Genomic DNA, 14,737 nt, shown 5'->3' on the forward strand with positions numbered 1-14,737 from the left:
TACAAAAATTTGGCAAGTATGGTATACCTGTATCTAGACATCTTCATCATAATTGCCTAATTTTTGGACCTTCCATCCAGGACATCCAAGACAGGCCCACGGGCAGGAGTAGAGGACGAGACAACGCGAACGGTGGAATTGCTCAGCAGGGCCATAACAACATGATTCACAGCACATACATCATGAAGCTCCTGTACACATCACTCGTGTTAGACAAATAGAAGTAAACAGTACAGCTGTATTTGCTCTTTCCTTTAAAGATTAAATGTAATACTAAAAGTGAATTCATATTTGATAACATTTTCTCAACCATGAGACCAACTCCATAATGGAACCAATTACAAACCTTCATGAAGAGCAATAATATTTTCACACCGAGATCATTAATTCCATGTATGTAAAGAGGTTTTGTTTGTAACTACAGCGAAAATCTTACACAAAACTGGAGCCAACTTTGTTTTCATAATTCCCAATAGCAGACTGCTCCCAGGCTGCTAAACAAATGGCTTTATGTCAACAGATTTGTGCACAGGACAATGAGCAGCGCAGATTATTGACAAAGCAGCAGTCTGCCTTTTATTTCATGGACCTCGTTTTCCCACAGTAGAAAGAGCCAGGTTAGGGCAGTTCACAGAGAGGGATTTGCCTTAGGCCTCCTGCATCTAAGGATCCCTCAGAAACAGGATGCCAGTCCCAATGTAACGTTAACAGTGTTTAATTAGCATATTTCTTACCAGGATTTCTTTCTGTTTTAACCCTGGCACTGGCCAAAGGCAGCGTATCACCTTTACAGGTAACTGACCGTACACAGACTGTCAACCTGGTCAGTTTAGACCAGTGTACCCACAAAACAGATTAAAATGATCTTAAATAATGCTGTATTCTTTGAATAAAGCATCTTGTAAAGCTTCAAGTTTTTTAATTTGATTTTAATATTTTTTATGTTAAAAAAATTCATTTTTGTTTTTTAATATAAATGGAACTGAAAGTCCAAATTTTTCAGTTCCATTACCCATGTGCGAGTTGGCTCATGAGAATGATTAAGCAGAGACTGGGCCCAGCGAAGTTAACCCTTGGTGTATCGCTGAATTGCCCAGGCGATATATTTTGATAAATTGTAGCAATAAGTAATTTTTTTTTGCACTGCACTAAGAGATCGTACATCTCTTTATAAATAGGCCCGCTATACCACCATTTCTCAGGTACAGAGACATTTAATTAATAAAATGGCAAGTTGCTAGCGTGAAATATAGTATATATGTCATACTTGGTGGAGGCGGACTATGGAGGAGGCGGGGCTTAATGACCTGATTTTGCATCATTAAGCCCGTCCCCGCTGAGCAATGCGTTAATTTATCCATTTCCTAGCAGGGGCAGGGTCACTGTGACACAATGGGGTCCCCACGCCCCCTAATACTCCTATCACATGACCTCCACTCCGGGTTCTCCCAGAAGGGAAGTTTCTACAATTGGCACGTGTGATGTATATAATAGGTAGATTTTATGTATATAAATAAATGGTGATGATGATGTGCTATTGACTTTATTTTATCTACTGTTTATGTATGGTAAAAGGTCTACTGGAATTAGTCTGAGTATTAGGTAGGAAAAGTGTAGGAAAGGAGTAGACATCATCTAAGACCACTTCATGGCAGTGGCGGATCCAGGGGGGGGCGATCGGGGCATTCGCCCCCCCCTAGCAACAAAAAGCTAGGTCCCAGCCGCCGATTAAAACGGGAGGGGCGGGGGCTAAGCGCGAGCGTGGGGCGTGGCTAAATGTGGGCCAGCCAATCAGAGTGGTCCCAGCCGGCGGCAACAACGGGAGGGGGCGGGGCCAATCGCGGGCGGAAGGCGGGGTTAACGCAGGCCAGCCAATCAGAGCAAAGGAGGGGCGTGATTATGCAAAATCGCCCCCCCCCCTAAACATAAAGTCTAGATCCGCCCCTGCTTCATGGCAAGTTGCAGTCCCATTTGAACGATCACAATCTGATGTTCATCAGTACTGTAGGCCATAGTTGGCTACTCTCCCGTAATGTCCGGAAGACTCACAAAGTTTTGGGAGAGCATGGCAACCTCCAAAATCCTCCCCGCTTTGTTTGTTAAGTAGATGGAGGCGGGACTAATTGCATCATCCTGGCCCCACCCGCTGCTATAATAGACCGAAATTGGTATTGTCTAGCAGGGGGAGGGCTAGGGTGACACAATTAGCATGACCACACCCCCAAGACACAGACAACCTTGGAGATCTCCCAGATGGGTGATCTCCAAAGTTGGCAAGTATGTTGTAGGTTGTTATGGGCTCATACTCTAAAACAATTAAATTGGCAGTGTGTATGGACTTAAACTTCCAATAATAAATATTAAATAGGAACACCAGGGAATTGTTAATTTGCCAACATAGCAGGAATGGTCCATTGAAAATGATACAAGTTAGCAGACTGTCCCTGCAGGGTAACAATCCTTCATGTGATTACATCACAACTCTTAACTCATCCTCGCTAAGCTAGGAAAACTACAAAAGCATAAAAAAAAACCTCCCTGATGTAAGAAATGGTGAAAAAAGCCCAAACCCAGCAGAGTTTTCCAATAAAAGGAAAAGGAGCTGGCACGGAGCCTGGTCTCTGTGCTCCAGGGGACAGCCGCTCAGCTAGATTCCATCCTGACCAGCGAGCCAGCAGAAAGGAAAATGCATAATAGAGTTATCTTATTTTACTTTCAGCTTATTTTTAGTAGAATGCTAAGTAGATTAGTGTTGACGTAAAGTAAGCATGATCAAAACTAACTACTGACAAAGGAAGGAAATGGAATTAAAGTGGAGCAATATTCCCGAGACAGCAGTCCATCATTCTCCTAAGAACTGGTCACTGAGGAATAAACTCCGTTCTTCAATGATGTCACTTAGTCAAAGTGGATACGGCAGATGGCATTGTAATGAACATTGGTTCAGTCTATAAATTGTCTCTTTCCACCGTATGTAGGTCAGCGATGGGCACCGTGATACACCTCAGAGACCGTGTGGTCAACCCGCTAACCTACAAAAGGGCCAAACATTACCTTTAATCTCAGTAATAAGTTAAAACAATATCTTGACACCTATCTGTAATGCATACCTGTCTACCCTACCGGAATTCCCGGGAGGCTCCCGAATTTCGGGGAGTCCTCCAGGACTCCCGAAAGAGTAGGCAAAACTCCCGAAATTTGGCAAAATTAACGGCAGTGAATGGAGGGGGTGTGGCTTAAACATGTCATTAAGCTATGTCAGCACACCCTCCTCTCCTGCCCCATGTCACATGACTTCTCCCCAGGAGAAATCTTAAAAGTGGGCATATATGCTGTAATGCCTTATCACCTGGCACTTTAATGTAGGACAAACAATTTTTACAAACTATATCACATAAATATTTCAGTACTGCAGAAAGGAACTAGGGAATGCAGCAGAGGGCTCAGAGGGCCGCCTGGTGCTCATCATTGATGTAGGCGATAGGTACATGGTCTCAAGTTGAAATATAGCCTTAGTTGTCAAAAAGTCTATATCGCTGCTGTAATCAAAGTGTTTGATCCCTTCCAGATACACGCCAGTTAAAGTTCAGCAGGAAGCGTCAATGGAAGCCAGGACTAGGAAAGAAAAATTCTAATTAAAAAAAAAAGATACTTCCTATTTGATTGTAATGTTTACTTTTGCCTCAAATGACCATAAACACAAAGATAGTCAATAGAGTACAACGAGAAACATATTGTAAATACAAAGCCATGACAATAAGCAGAGCAGCAGTAACTCTTCAATGTGTATTACTCTTGGTGGATTCAGACTCAGAGGAAAGGTTAGTGATGTCACAGCAGCTCAACTGACTGTAGATATACAAAGTGCCTTCAGCTGTCATAATGCAATAGAGCAGTACAGAAACAATACTCTAATAAACATTACTGTTTACGCGGATCTGCTTTGGAATGTCAGGGTACCATTAAAAATGTACTTTACTTTATGTATTAGTTTTTATCAGTGGCCCTTTAAATAGTTACACTATAAAATGTTATTTTACACTTCACAAAGTACTTTTCTCATATAGCCGGTACATGGTGACATTGCTGAAAAGATCAAAGAGAAAAACATTTCAGCAAAATGGAAAAGGCAATATTCACAGACCATGACTCTTGTTTATAATTATTACTGTGTGTAACGAGTAATTATAGACTCTTAAGAAGGTGAATTGTGGTTGTCCTAATTACTCATGCAAGCTGCTCATTGTGGGGTATAATAATTGCCCATGGTAGTGAAATCAGGACAGAACATTTACGGTTAAATGCAGAGGTCAAACGTCGTACAGTATGCAAGCCCCAGGCCCATCAGACACCAGTTCCATGCCCGCTACCCAAACATCTCAGTCCATGTGCCCCAGGATGTCCCTGTAAGAGCTATCACACAGACAGCAGTGTCAGAAAGGCAATCTGTAGACTGGAATCAGAACAGAAAAGCATAGTCTGTGCTCTATGTATAGTAGTATATCAGGTCACTTTGTGAGTGGCGCAACTTCACTTTCCTTCAATGGGTTCTTTCAAGCCCAGGATGGATTTACAGAACAGTACACAAACAGTGATGTGAGCTACAAGGAGCATAATAATCCTATACTATAAATAATACAGAAGGGCCTTCTTATAACAGAAGGTATTCACATTCTAACAACTAGTTTATAAACTACTACCGTTATCCCACAGAACAAAATCAAACTAAATCAGCCAGTAATTATGAGTGGATACATCCTCATCGTCGCCATGTATTTATGTAGCGCCACCAAATCTACAGCGCTGTACATAGAAGATTTGTCATACATATTGGTCCCTGCCCCATTGGAGCTTACAGTCTAAATTCCCGTAGACAATCAACCTACTGTTTTTAGAGTGTGGGAGGAAACTGGAGCAATCAGTGGAAACCCACACAAACATGGGGAGAACATACAAACTCCACACAGACAAGGCCATGGTCAGGAATCAAACTCATGACCCCAGTGCTCCTAATTATGGGCGGAGACATGCAAATCAATATTTACTTGCTCCTAATTATGCGTGGAGACATGCAAATTAAGCCTTACTCACTCCCATAGGCTAACCTTGCATCCAGAGCCACTGGTTTACTAGAATGGATACAGCAAGGGATGCAGCGCTATGTAATACAGCATATATAATAATATACAATGTGACGCAAATGTGATGTTACCCTGGCAGTGCAAGAAGGAAAAAGTTAAGACAAAAAGACCTCCTATGAAAAATTAATTACTAGGATGCTTAAAAGCCCCATGTACAACATTTAACTGAATGTCCTATTATTTTGTACACTTCTGTTATACCAGTGACAGATTAAGAGTACCTTTGGACAAGGTACCCCTTTCATACCCCCCATGTCTAGGCTGACCACTTCTTCAGTTCATACTTGCCAACGTAAAAGGACTCCCCTCCGGGAGACCTCAATGTGGAGGTGAAGTGGAAACTGCTGTGAATGTGGCACTGCAAATCACGTCATTTTGGCTCCGCCCCCCCCCCATGGCCAAATGCCGCAATCGCGCCATGGGGACGGGGCCAAAATGAAGCCCATCCCAGGAGTCATTTATTGTAACACACAGCAAAAACCATTACTGCAAATGAAATACAAAGCCACAGGGTATTACACCATTAAAATAAATTCTCTGTGTAGCCCTAGATTTCCTGAGTTTATCTAAATTAGGGATGAGCTGCGGTGAAACTACAGGTCCCAGCATGCCCTCCCAGCCTCTTGAGGGTGCTTCTCTTTCATTCAAACAATGTGGGAATGAACACAGGCAAAAGTAAAGCTACATGAGTGACTGTGTGTCAGATATGTTTGGAGTGAGAACCATCATACTGCCTGCTCCTGCATGTGCCGTCACGCATGGCCGGCAAACCTGTAAGTGAAAGGAAATCCATGTGCGGATGTTTCAGTTTAAACTCCAGCTCCCAGAAAGCCGGGAGTAATGGGAGCCTGGAGTCATAGCTGCAGAGGGCTGTGGAATCTAGGGTCCTGTCTACCGGCGGTAAATGATTTATGGCATTGATTATAATTAAAGAATGGCGAACTGATACAATAAGTGGGGAACAGATAATGAATTATAAGGGAATACTGGTACTAGCTTCCTTGGCTAACCAGAAACATCTGGCTGCAAGTAGGTTTCAGATCACCTGTTGCTTCTATTATTACTACAGAACCATGAAGTCTCTCAATCTCCAAGATCTTAGAATGGGTACACACTACAGTGTTTTCAGCCAATTATCGGGCCAAATAAACGATAAACGACTATTTGGTCTGATATCGCATTGGTGTGTACGCTGCAACAATGAACGATTACCGTTCCAAAGCACAACGTATCGTTTCATTTGATCAGCCTTCCTGACCCCTCCAGCTGATAATGCTTCATTCATTAATATTGAGTCATGTTATATCAATATCCAGAATATCTATTCTCATTACTTATTTGTCATTTCCATATGGACTACTGCAGGAAAAAGGATTCACATTTAATTTTTAAATTAAAAGAGAACTTAAAAGTCTTTCGGATTTATTAATAACTGTCAAGACACTATATTCTCTCTGTTACGATATTATATTGTGTACAAATATGGCAATGCACCACATTAGGTGTAAGTATACATACCTCCACACCATCCTGATTTCAGCAGGACAGTCCCAAATTTAATGCTCTGTCCTTCTGTCCCGCCCGGGGACATATTTGTCCCGCGAGTAGGAATGTCAGCGGAAAGGAGATAGCGAATGGGCAGCCTAGCGCTTTACAGTGTAGCCAGCCCTCTCACCATGTGACCACGCCCCTATTGAGACTTGGACACGCCCCACTGTCCTGCTGCATGCTGAGAGGTACGTTGTATGCCCGACATAGGCCTGACACAAGTGCTACTAGTTTATAAGTTGGATGCATCTCCAACTCAACAGCCACTCAACATACACACTTAAGTCCACTTCTTTTGCAACAAAATATTTATGCCTACGCTCGAAGTGTAAATGTATCCAACCTTAAACAAGGCCTTGACTCTTCAATAAGCACAATTGTTAAGGACTAGACGTATCTGTTGATCAATAAATACTATGTTTCCACAGGGAAACAGACAGAGACACGTATCCTACAAGAGGAAGCTTTTCTTATCTCTGAATGAACTGACAAGTGTAGAACTGAGAGGTTCAAAGGCTCTGCTAGATAGTGTGAGAGCCTTATTATAGATGTGTCTGCACCACGGGACAGTGGAGCTTGTAGGAAGAGCCGGCCGTGAATAGAGCAGGAGATTCCAACTATTCATAGATGTAACATGATATGGCAAGGTGTGCTGGGGCTGGGAGGAAGGAAACATGTGGGGCCTCCTGACAGGCAGCCTGAACCCAGAGCAGAAATCCCACAACCCTTTAAATGCGAAGCAGCTCACAAATCTATGTTTACATTACAGACCAATTCTACAAGAGCCATGTGCCACGGGTTTGTAAACACTGCGTTTGACCGCTCTGTTCACCACATATAGGTTTGTCGTAAACACCCCAATACACCTGATGGTGTAATAAGAAAAAGAAAAAGAAAACTATAAACATTTTGTTCTGAAAGTCTGGAAAAAAAAATCCTATGTTAAATGTCTTGTTATATATAACACACAAATACTTGCGTATGTATATACTCTCCCGAAATGTCAAGGAGACTCTGGAATTCTGGGTAGGTCTTCCTAGTGAAGTGGGCAGGATGAGAGCCTCCTTCATCATCATCATCATCATCATCAACATTTATTTATATAGCGCCAGCAAATTCCGTAGCGCTTTACAATTGGGAACAAACATTAATAAGACAATACTGGGTTATACATACAGACAGAGAGGTAAGAGAACCCTGCTCGCAAGCTTACAATCTATAGGACAATGGGAGTTAGAAACACAAGGGCATGTGCTACATCATATTGTAAACTGGACCAGCTAGAACACAAAGGTAAGATGCTGGTTGAGGAATATCATAAGCTTGTCTGAAGATGAGGGTTTTCAGAGAACGCTTGAAGGTTTGAAGACTAGAGGAAAGTCTTATTGTGAGAGGGAGGGAATTTCACAAAGTGGGGGCAGCCCGAAAAAAGTCCTGTAACCGGGAATGGGAGGATGTGATGAGAGTGGAAGAGAGACGTAGATCTTGTTCAGAATGGAGGTGTCGAGTTGGGAGATATTTTGAGACAAGTGAGGAGATGTATGTCGGTGCAATTTTGTTGACGGCCTTGTTTGTTAGTAGAAGAATTTTATATTGGATTTGTTGAAATACAGGCAACCAATGTAGAGACTGACAGAGTGGCTCAGCAGAGGAAGAACGGTTTGCAAGGAAAATCAATCTAGCCGCTGCGTGCAAAATAGATTGTAGGGGTTCAAGTCTGACTTTGGGAAGACCAGTAAGGAGGGAATTGCAGTAGTCGATGTGAGTGCATGAATTAATGTTTTTGCGGTGTTTTGTGTGAGATATGTGCGTATTCTGGAAATGTCCTTCGCTATGAATCGCATAATTTTGGCCTCGCCCTCTGTGGCATAATTTTGCGTCACTGCCTCGAGGGGCGGGGCCAAAATGGCACAGAACTCCTGGAGGGACAGAGCTGGTAAGTATGAGCACGCATGTACTATCCGGGTCAGTGGCAGCATATTTTAGGGGCATTTGGGCAGTAGTCCGGGGCATACTGCAATAAGGGGGCCCAGACCTGTTCCACTTAAATTTCGGGGTAAAATAAAGACCTTTAGAGAGATTAAGGGGCCTACCTATTAAAATTATACTTATTATGGTTATAAGTGCAATTTTTTACCGAAAATATTACTTTTTGATGCAATTCAGTGGTTGATCAAACATGGAAAATATGTTTCAGTGATTAATCAAGTATAAAAGAAGTATGTGGAATGAAGGCCAACGGTCTGAGCCACACTCAGAGCCCAAGGCAGATTAATTTGCCACTCAGCTGGATTCTTATTGCTGTTAATACTGTGTATTTTTCTGGGTATTAGTAATTATGTACAATTAGTTGACAGCGACTTAATAAAATTGAAGCATTGAAAATGAATGGGCAATCCTATATGTGTTTGTTTTTAGGATTGCTTTGTCAAAGAGGAGAAGCACCTATTGCCCTCGCTGGATCAATCTATCTAATATCTTAATGTATTCAGTAAGCACCCCCTGCCCACTTACAACCTGACCTCACTGTAGCAACCAATCAGATTCTAGCGATCATGTTCTAGAATGTACTAGATAAAATATAGCTAGAATCTGATTGGTTGAATGCAACAAGATATTTTGCTTTTGTTACCGAGAATAATTAATTTTGCTAAATTTCATAAAAAATGCATAAACAACAAACTATCTCAGAGTATGTAAACAAAACAATAAAAACACAACACTTAAAGAGGTATGTGTGAATGCAAAGGAAGGAAGGACTAAGACACAGCCTACTGTACAGTCTGTAGTACTCCAGCGAGTTGTCTATCAGCTCCTGAAGGTTATTAAGTCTCAACACACGTGGTACAGAACAAAAAGTGATTCATATTCTTACTTGCCATGAATACCAGCCCCATTACCACAACCAAATCAAAAACATGAGACTACATCACAGAGGCGCAGGCTTCTGAGAAAAAAATAACTATGAAAGCTGAGGAATAAGGTATTATAGCAGCCACAAGATGTATACCACAGTAAACAATGGAAATTGCATTTAAAATCTGATTTTATTTCTGGGAATGTTTGTTTAATGTAAGATAAACCATACTTGCCAACCAAAACTTCATTCCGGGAGATCCCAGGCAGGGGGTATGGATGGAGGGCGGGATGGGCGGGGCACGTCGAATCGCGGCATTTTGGCCCTGCCCCCATGACAAAATGCCGTTTTTGATGCGGGGGCGGGGACAAATTGACGCAATTCACCAAGAATCGTGTCATTTTGACAGCAAGTTGCCATTTGCAGGATACTTGCCTGCTCTCCCGGGAGTCCGGGAGACCTACCCGAATTTCAGGAGTTTCCTGGACATTCCGGTATGAGATAAACTATATTTCGAAGTATTCATATCAAACTAGTTATTTGAAGCACATAGTTAACTGTGGGTGAAACATAGAAATATATGTAATACAATAGGCTACAAGCTTCATAGTTCTCCATGGCAGACTAAACTGCACCCTTCATCTAGTCACAGTGGAGGCAGACATTTTGTGGGTTGAACCAATATTCGTGAGAATGCAGTCTATTAATTCATTCATAACCAACAACATCAATGACTTCACCAAATCCTTCTGTTATGTTTAATACACACTTGCCAACTCTCCTGGAATGTCCGGGAGACTCACGAATTCCAGGTGGGTCTCCCGGACTCCCGGAAGAGCAAGCAAATCTCCCACCTCTGCCCACCTGTGAAGTGGGCAGGATTTGGAGACTCCATGATGCGATTCTCAGGGAATCGCCTCATTTTGGCACACCCCCGCAGTAAAATGACACGTTTGCGTCACTGCGCCACGGGGTGCGGGGCTAAAATGACACGATTTGCCGGGCCCCGCCCCGTGGTCTCCCGGAGGCCAACTTGGCAAGTACGGTTTAATATAAATTCAGCTTAGAAAATGGCTGCCTGCCGGTAGATTATGGGCAAACCTTAAAATGTGTAAATTGCCTGTAAGAGCGTGCACGGTTTTGTGGCATGGTACTTTTTCCGAATAAGGATTCCAAACTTCAAAAAGCACCTCACACTATAAACACAGAACGAGCACAGCAACATTGACGGTGTTGGTAGTCTGAGCTCTTCTGTCATATGCCTTTGTTTTTCTTTTGTACGTTTTTTATACATATAACTTTGGCAACCAGTTTGCAATAACCAAACAAGAAGCAGCCGCTCTCTGAGATGTCAAAACATCATCAGTGAGATTACAGAGCAAAGTACACATTGGATGGAATTAGAGTAGCACAATGCATACCACAGGTCTCTCAATAGCATCTAGGGCTAGGAGTGAATGGAGTGTGCTTGCTGTAAAGACCATCCCTACAGCGGGCAGCCTTCATGTATTCAACACCAGCAAGATGAGTTCACACGTTTCAGTATATTTATCTTAACCCCTTCAGTAATAAAGTCCACTTTCACGCTGAAAATTCTTTTTTCTTTTTTTTTACGCCATTCAAGCAAATGTTATATTTCAGGACAGACAATAAGAGAGCTTGTCGTCCACTGAACAACCGTGTATATATATATATATATATATATATATATATATATATATATGTGTGTGTGTGTGTGTGTGTGTATGGGAACAGCAAAGCGTAGCGCACTAAGACGTATGTACGCCAAACAGACGGCTAAAGAATCCCCAAGTGAGAGAGCAACTACCCAAATCTGCTGCAAAATATTCAACCATAGATTCTGATGGTGTAGCCTTCACCTGGAACACGACTGGTTAACTTAAAGGGGGAAATGTTCAATAAAATCTACTCGCATGCATCATTTCATCACTTAATTGTGTCATTGGAAACCAGGGACTTAAAAAGAGAAGTAGGGTTGTAGAGATTTAAATCTGTGTGTACCAGATATTTCTCCTATACATTGCAATCACTAAACAAATTACAGACCCACAAGGGTATTTACAATCTGTATCATTTACATTCTTGCTACAATTACAAACTGCAAATAAAGTATCAACTTTGCATCACTGCGAGAACACTGCAATCCCCCTTTTGGTGACACCAGCACTGTGACTTACCTTTTAGCTAGCAGGAACTGACCGGCTCTTTTCGTGAGTCCTTTCTCCAAACTCTGCAAAGTTGAAGGTAAAGAGACCCCCCCCCAAATCTTCTGCAACAATAGGTACACGGCTTATCCAGAGACTCGGTCTCTCTTGCAGTAAATGCAGGTAACGTGGAATCCCCTGCTTGCTGATTTCGTGGAGGGTTAATAGTTATCCAAGTTTTCTCTCAATGAATGAAGATCTGGAGCAGCAGCTTATTAAAACAGACTCCCACAAGGCTAACACTACAGGCACATTGCACTAATACACTGAGTGTTCCCAGACACACAGCTCAGAAGTAGAATTATAACCAGAAACATTTGCTAGAAAGCCTGGAGTCTGACACACTTAAAAAAAAAAAAGAGGTTGTCTGATTTCCTCCAACCTCTTCACAATACTTTGCTTCTCTCTCCTCCCTTTCCAACCCTACCTCCTCCCCTGGCTTGGCTCTATGAGCGGGTGCAGACTAGACTCAGGGTAAAGGGACCAGCACAGGACTGTCTGCTATCACTCATTGGCAGCAGAGATTTTTTACTGATACAAAACACACCCTTCTTTTTTCTCTCTCTCCTCAGCCTTTTAAATTCCTACTTGCCCAGTTCTGTTGAGACACAACAGCCAGAGCTGTAAGATGACTACTCACTGCAGCATTGTAAAATGCTACTACAACCACACAAAAATCGAATGTCGTTTCCTGGGAAGAAACTATTTCTTTGTAAAAGTCCTGTTTGTTTGTTTGTTTTCAGCCACAACGGTTTGGTCAACAAATAAAACATATTTTGTTGCTGAATGATTTAGATTTGAATGTGTTGTGTTTTAACGGATAAATTAAGTTAAATGTTATTTTTTAATGACGCATGAAGATGATTGCATGTAAACAGTGACAGGCGCGGGCTGGGAGACTTCAGCCCGGGGGGCACACAGGCGGCCGCATCTCATTACACGGGATGCGGGCGCGTCATTGATCACGTGCGATTTCAGGTAAAAATCCTGAAAAATTGTGCAATGCCCCCCGGCCCAGCCCGCCCCTGAACAGTGACCATTAAAATACATGGGGTTACAAGTGTTTTAAGTGCTAGAACAAGGCATGTAAACAGGTCTGTTAATGGAACTCATTGTTTATAAGTTCAGTATACCCACTAGGGATATTATTTGTGTTTGTATGTTGTGGTTTCTATAGCACCTCTTGTTCCATGCAATGCGTTTAAGGCAAGTTAAATGCATTGAAGTCAATGGAGTGACTGCCGGTGACCTACCAAAATGGTAGTTGACAAACCTATTTAACATCTATTTTTACTCACATTATTAAATGCAAATCGGACCCCAGCCAGGTCCAATGACAACCGTTCAATTTACAATCAAACTCTTGCAATCTGTTAGCCCTTGAGAAGCATTAAGACAGGCCTGGCGAACCTGTGGCTCTCCAGATGTTGTGAAACTACAAGCCCCAGCAGGCTTTGCCAGTAGATAGCCAGCCGATAGCTGGCAGTGCATGCTGGGACTTGTAGTTTCACAACACCTGGAGAGCCACAGGTTGGCCAGGCCTGCATTAGGTGAAAGATGTTTGCAGGAGTCCAGGGCAGGGTACTGTGGACCACCCTAGTTCTGCTCGCCCTGGATCTGGATGCCAGACCTCCCATGTTGTCACCGATGATGAAATGTTGCATAACAACCAACGCAGAGGATCTCTCCACATGTGAATGATTTCTTTGTGTTACAAGATGAAAACAATCTGCCATCATATGTATTCTCAGGGGCCTATTTAACTAACCTATTTTTTTCAGAAATCATGCAGAATTAAAGTAACAGGGGCATTTATCAATGGGCTAATGCAGGAGGTATCCATATAGATTAACCAAAGTAATGCTCAACACCGCAACCCCATAGATCTCTATGGAAACAGCGAACTAGGGCAATTTATCTTCACACAGCTGGTCTGTGATTGCTAACGCCACGGCAGGCTGCCCCGCCAGCATGCTGCGCAGTCCATCCTTTCAGTAATCGCTTTGTGCGCATGTGTGGCCTGATGAGCGCATCTGCACAGTGTATAGCCCGAGACAGAACCCAGAGGTATACACTTTAACCACTGCCATCAGCAAGCGGCAAATGTAAAGACTATAAGGCAATCTCCAACAAGCAGCTGTCCCGACATGAGTAAATGAATAAATTGCACTGTTTATTCATCACTCATCGCTGCAAATAGCGTTGATAGCAGGTTAGTTGGTTAATGGGCTAAAAATTTGAAGTGTCTTGTATAGACTTCTAAAAGGGCAGTATAAAATCATCTTCTTAAAACAGTAAATTGAATGTAATGGGCTTTTTAAAGCATTGTGGAAACATGCAGAGGTGAAGGCATAGAAGTCAGCTCACTTTGCACAAATTATTCTATTTTCTTATTATTACTTATTATGACCATAACACGTATTTTATTAAGAGTCACAGCAGTGGGTGCAGGGAGGGTATGGTGTGAAGCTGCACAGAAAAAGTGGCACAACTCACCATGAAAAAATTATTTGTTAGTTTAAAAGTGGATGATTGAATGAGAATATAGGATGTTAGAAATCTTGCTGTGTGAAGCCAAGCCATACTGCACCAATGACTAAATAATAAAGGTTACTTTTTATGGGCATAATATGCATTTTCATCCGCCAGCCCAATATTATTATTATTATTATTGTAGATTTGTAAGGCGCCACAGAGGTCCGCAACGCTGTACAGTAGGAAAAACAGAACATACATAAAACAGGTCATACAAGCAGGGGCAAACGCAGGATTTGCAGAGGGGGAGTTGCCACACCGCACCACCAGTGGGCCTGACCAGCATGCATGGGGGGCGTGGACATAATTTTAGAGAGTGCTTGGCTGCTCTCCAACTCTCCCTATCCCCATAATATACATGGGCAATGTTGCATGCACTACTGTTAAGTGAACACAGCTCTCTCTTTTCGAGCAGAGCTGTGTGAAGCGGG

At 42.4% G+C, this 14,737-nt stretch overlaps 1 protein-coding gene across 2 annotated transcripts in view; it reads right to left on the minus strand.

Moving 5' to 3' along the window:
* Nucleotides 1-14,737, minus strand: part of EVA1A (eva-1 homolog A, regulator of programmed cell death) — a 264,800-nt gene that overhangs the window by 44,598 nt on the left and 205,465 nt on the right. The window contains exon 1 of one of the 2 annotated variants that reach the window (XM_075201350.1): nt 11,745-12,105. The exons of the other annotated variant lie outside the window; for it this stretch is intronic. The gene's annotated coding sequence lies outside the window, so the exon portion shown is untranslated. Of the gene's footprint in view, nt 1-11,744; nt 12,106-14,737 lie in introns of those variants that run through there. 2 annotated transcript variants of the gene reach the window in all.

The sequence above is a fragment of the Mixophyes fleayi genome, chromosome 3 (assembly GCF_038048845.1).
Source record: "Mixophyes fleayi isolate aMixFle1 chromosome 3, aMixFle1.hap1, whole genome shotgun sequence".
Lineage (NCBI taxonomy): Eukaryota > Metazoa > Chordata > Amphibia > Anura > Limnodynastidae > Mixophyes > Mixophyes fleayi.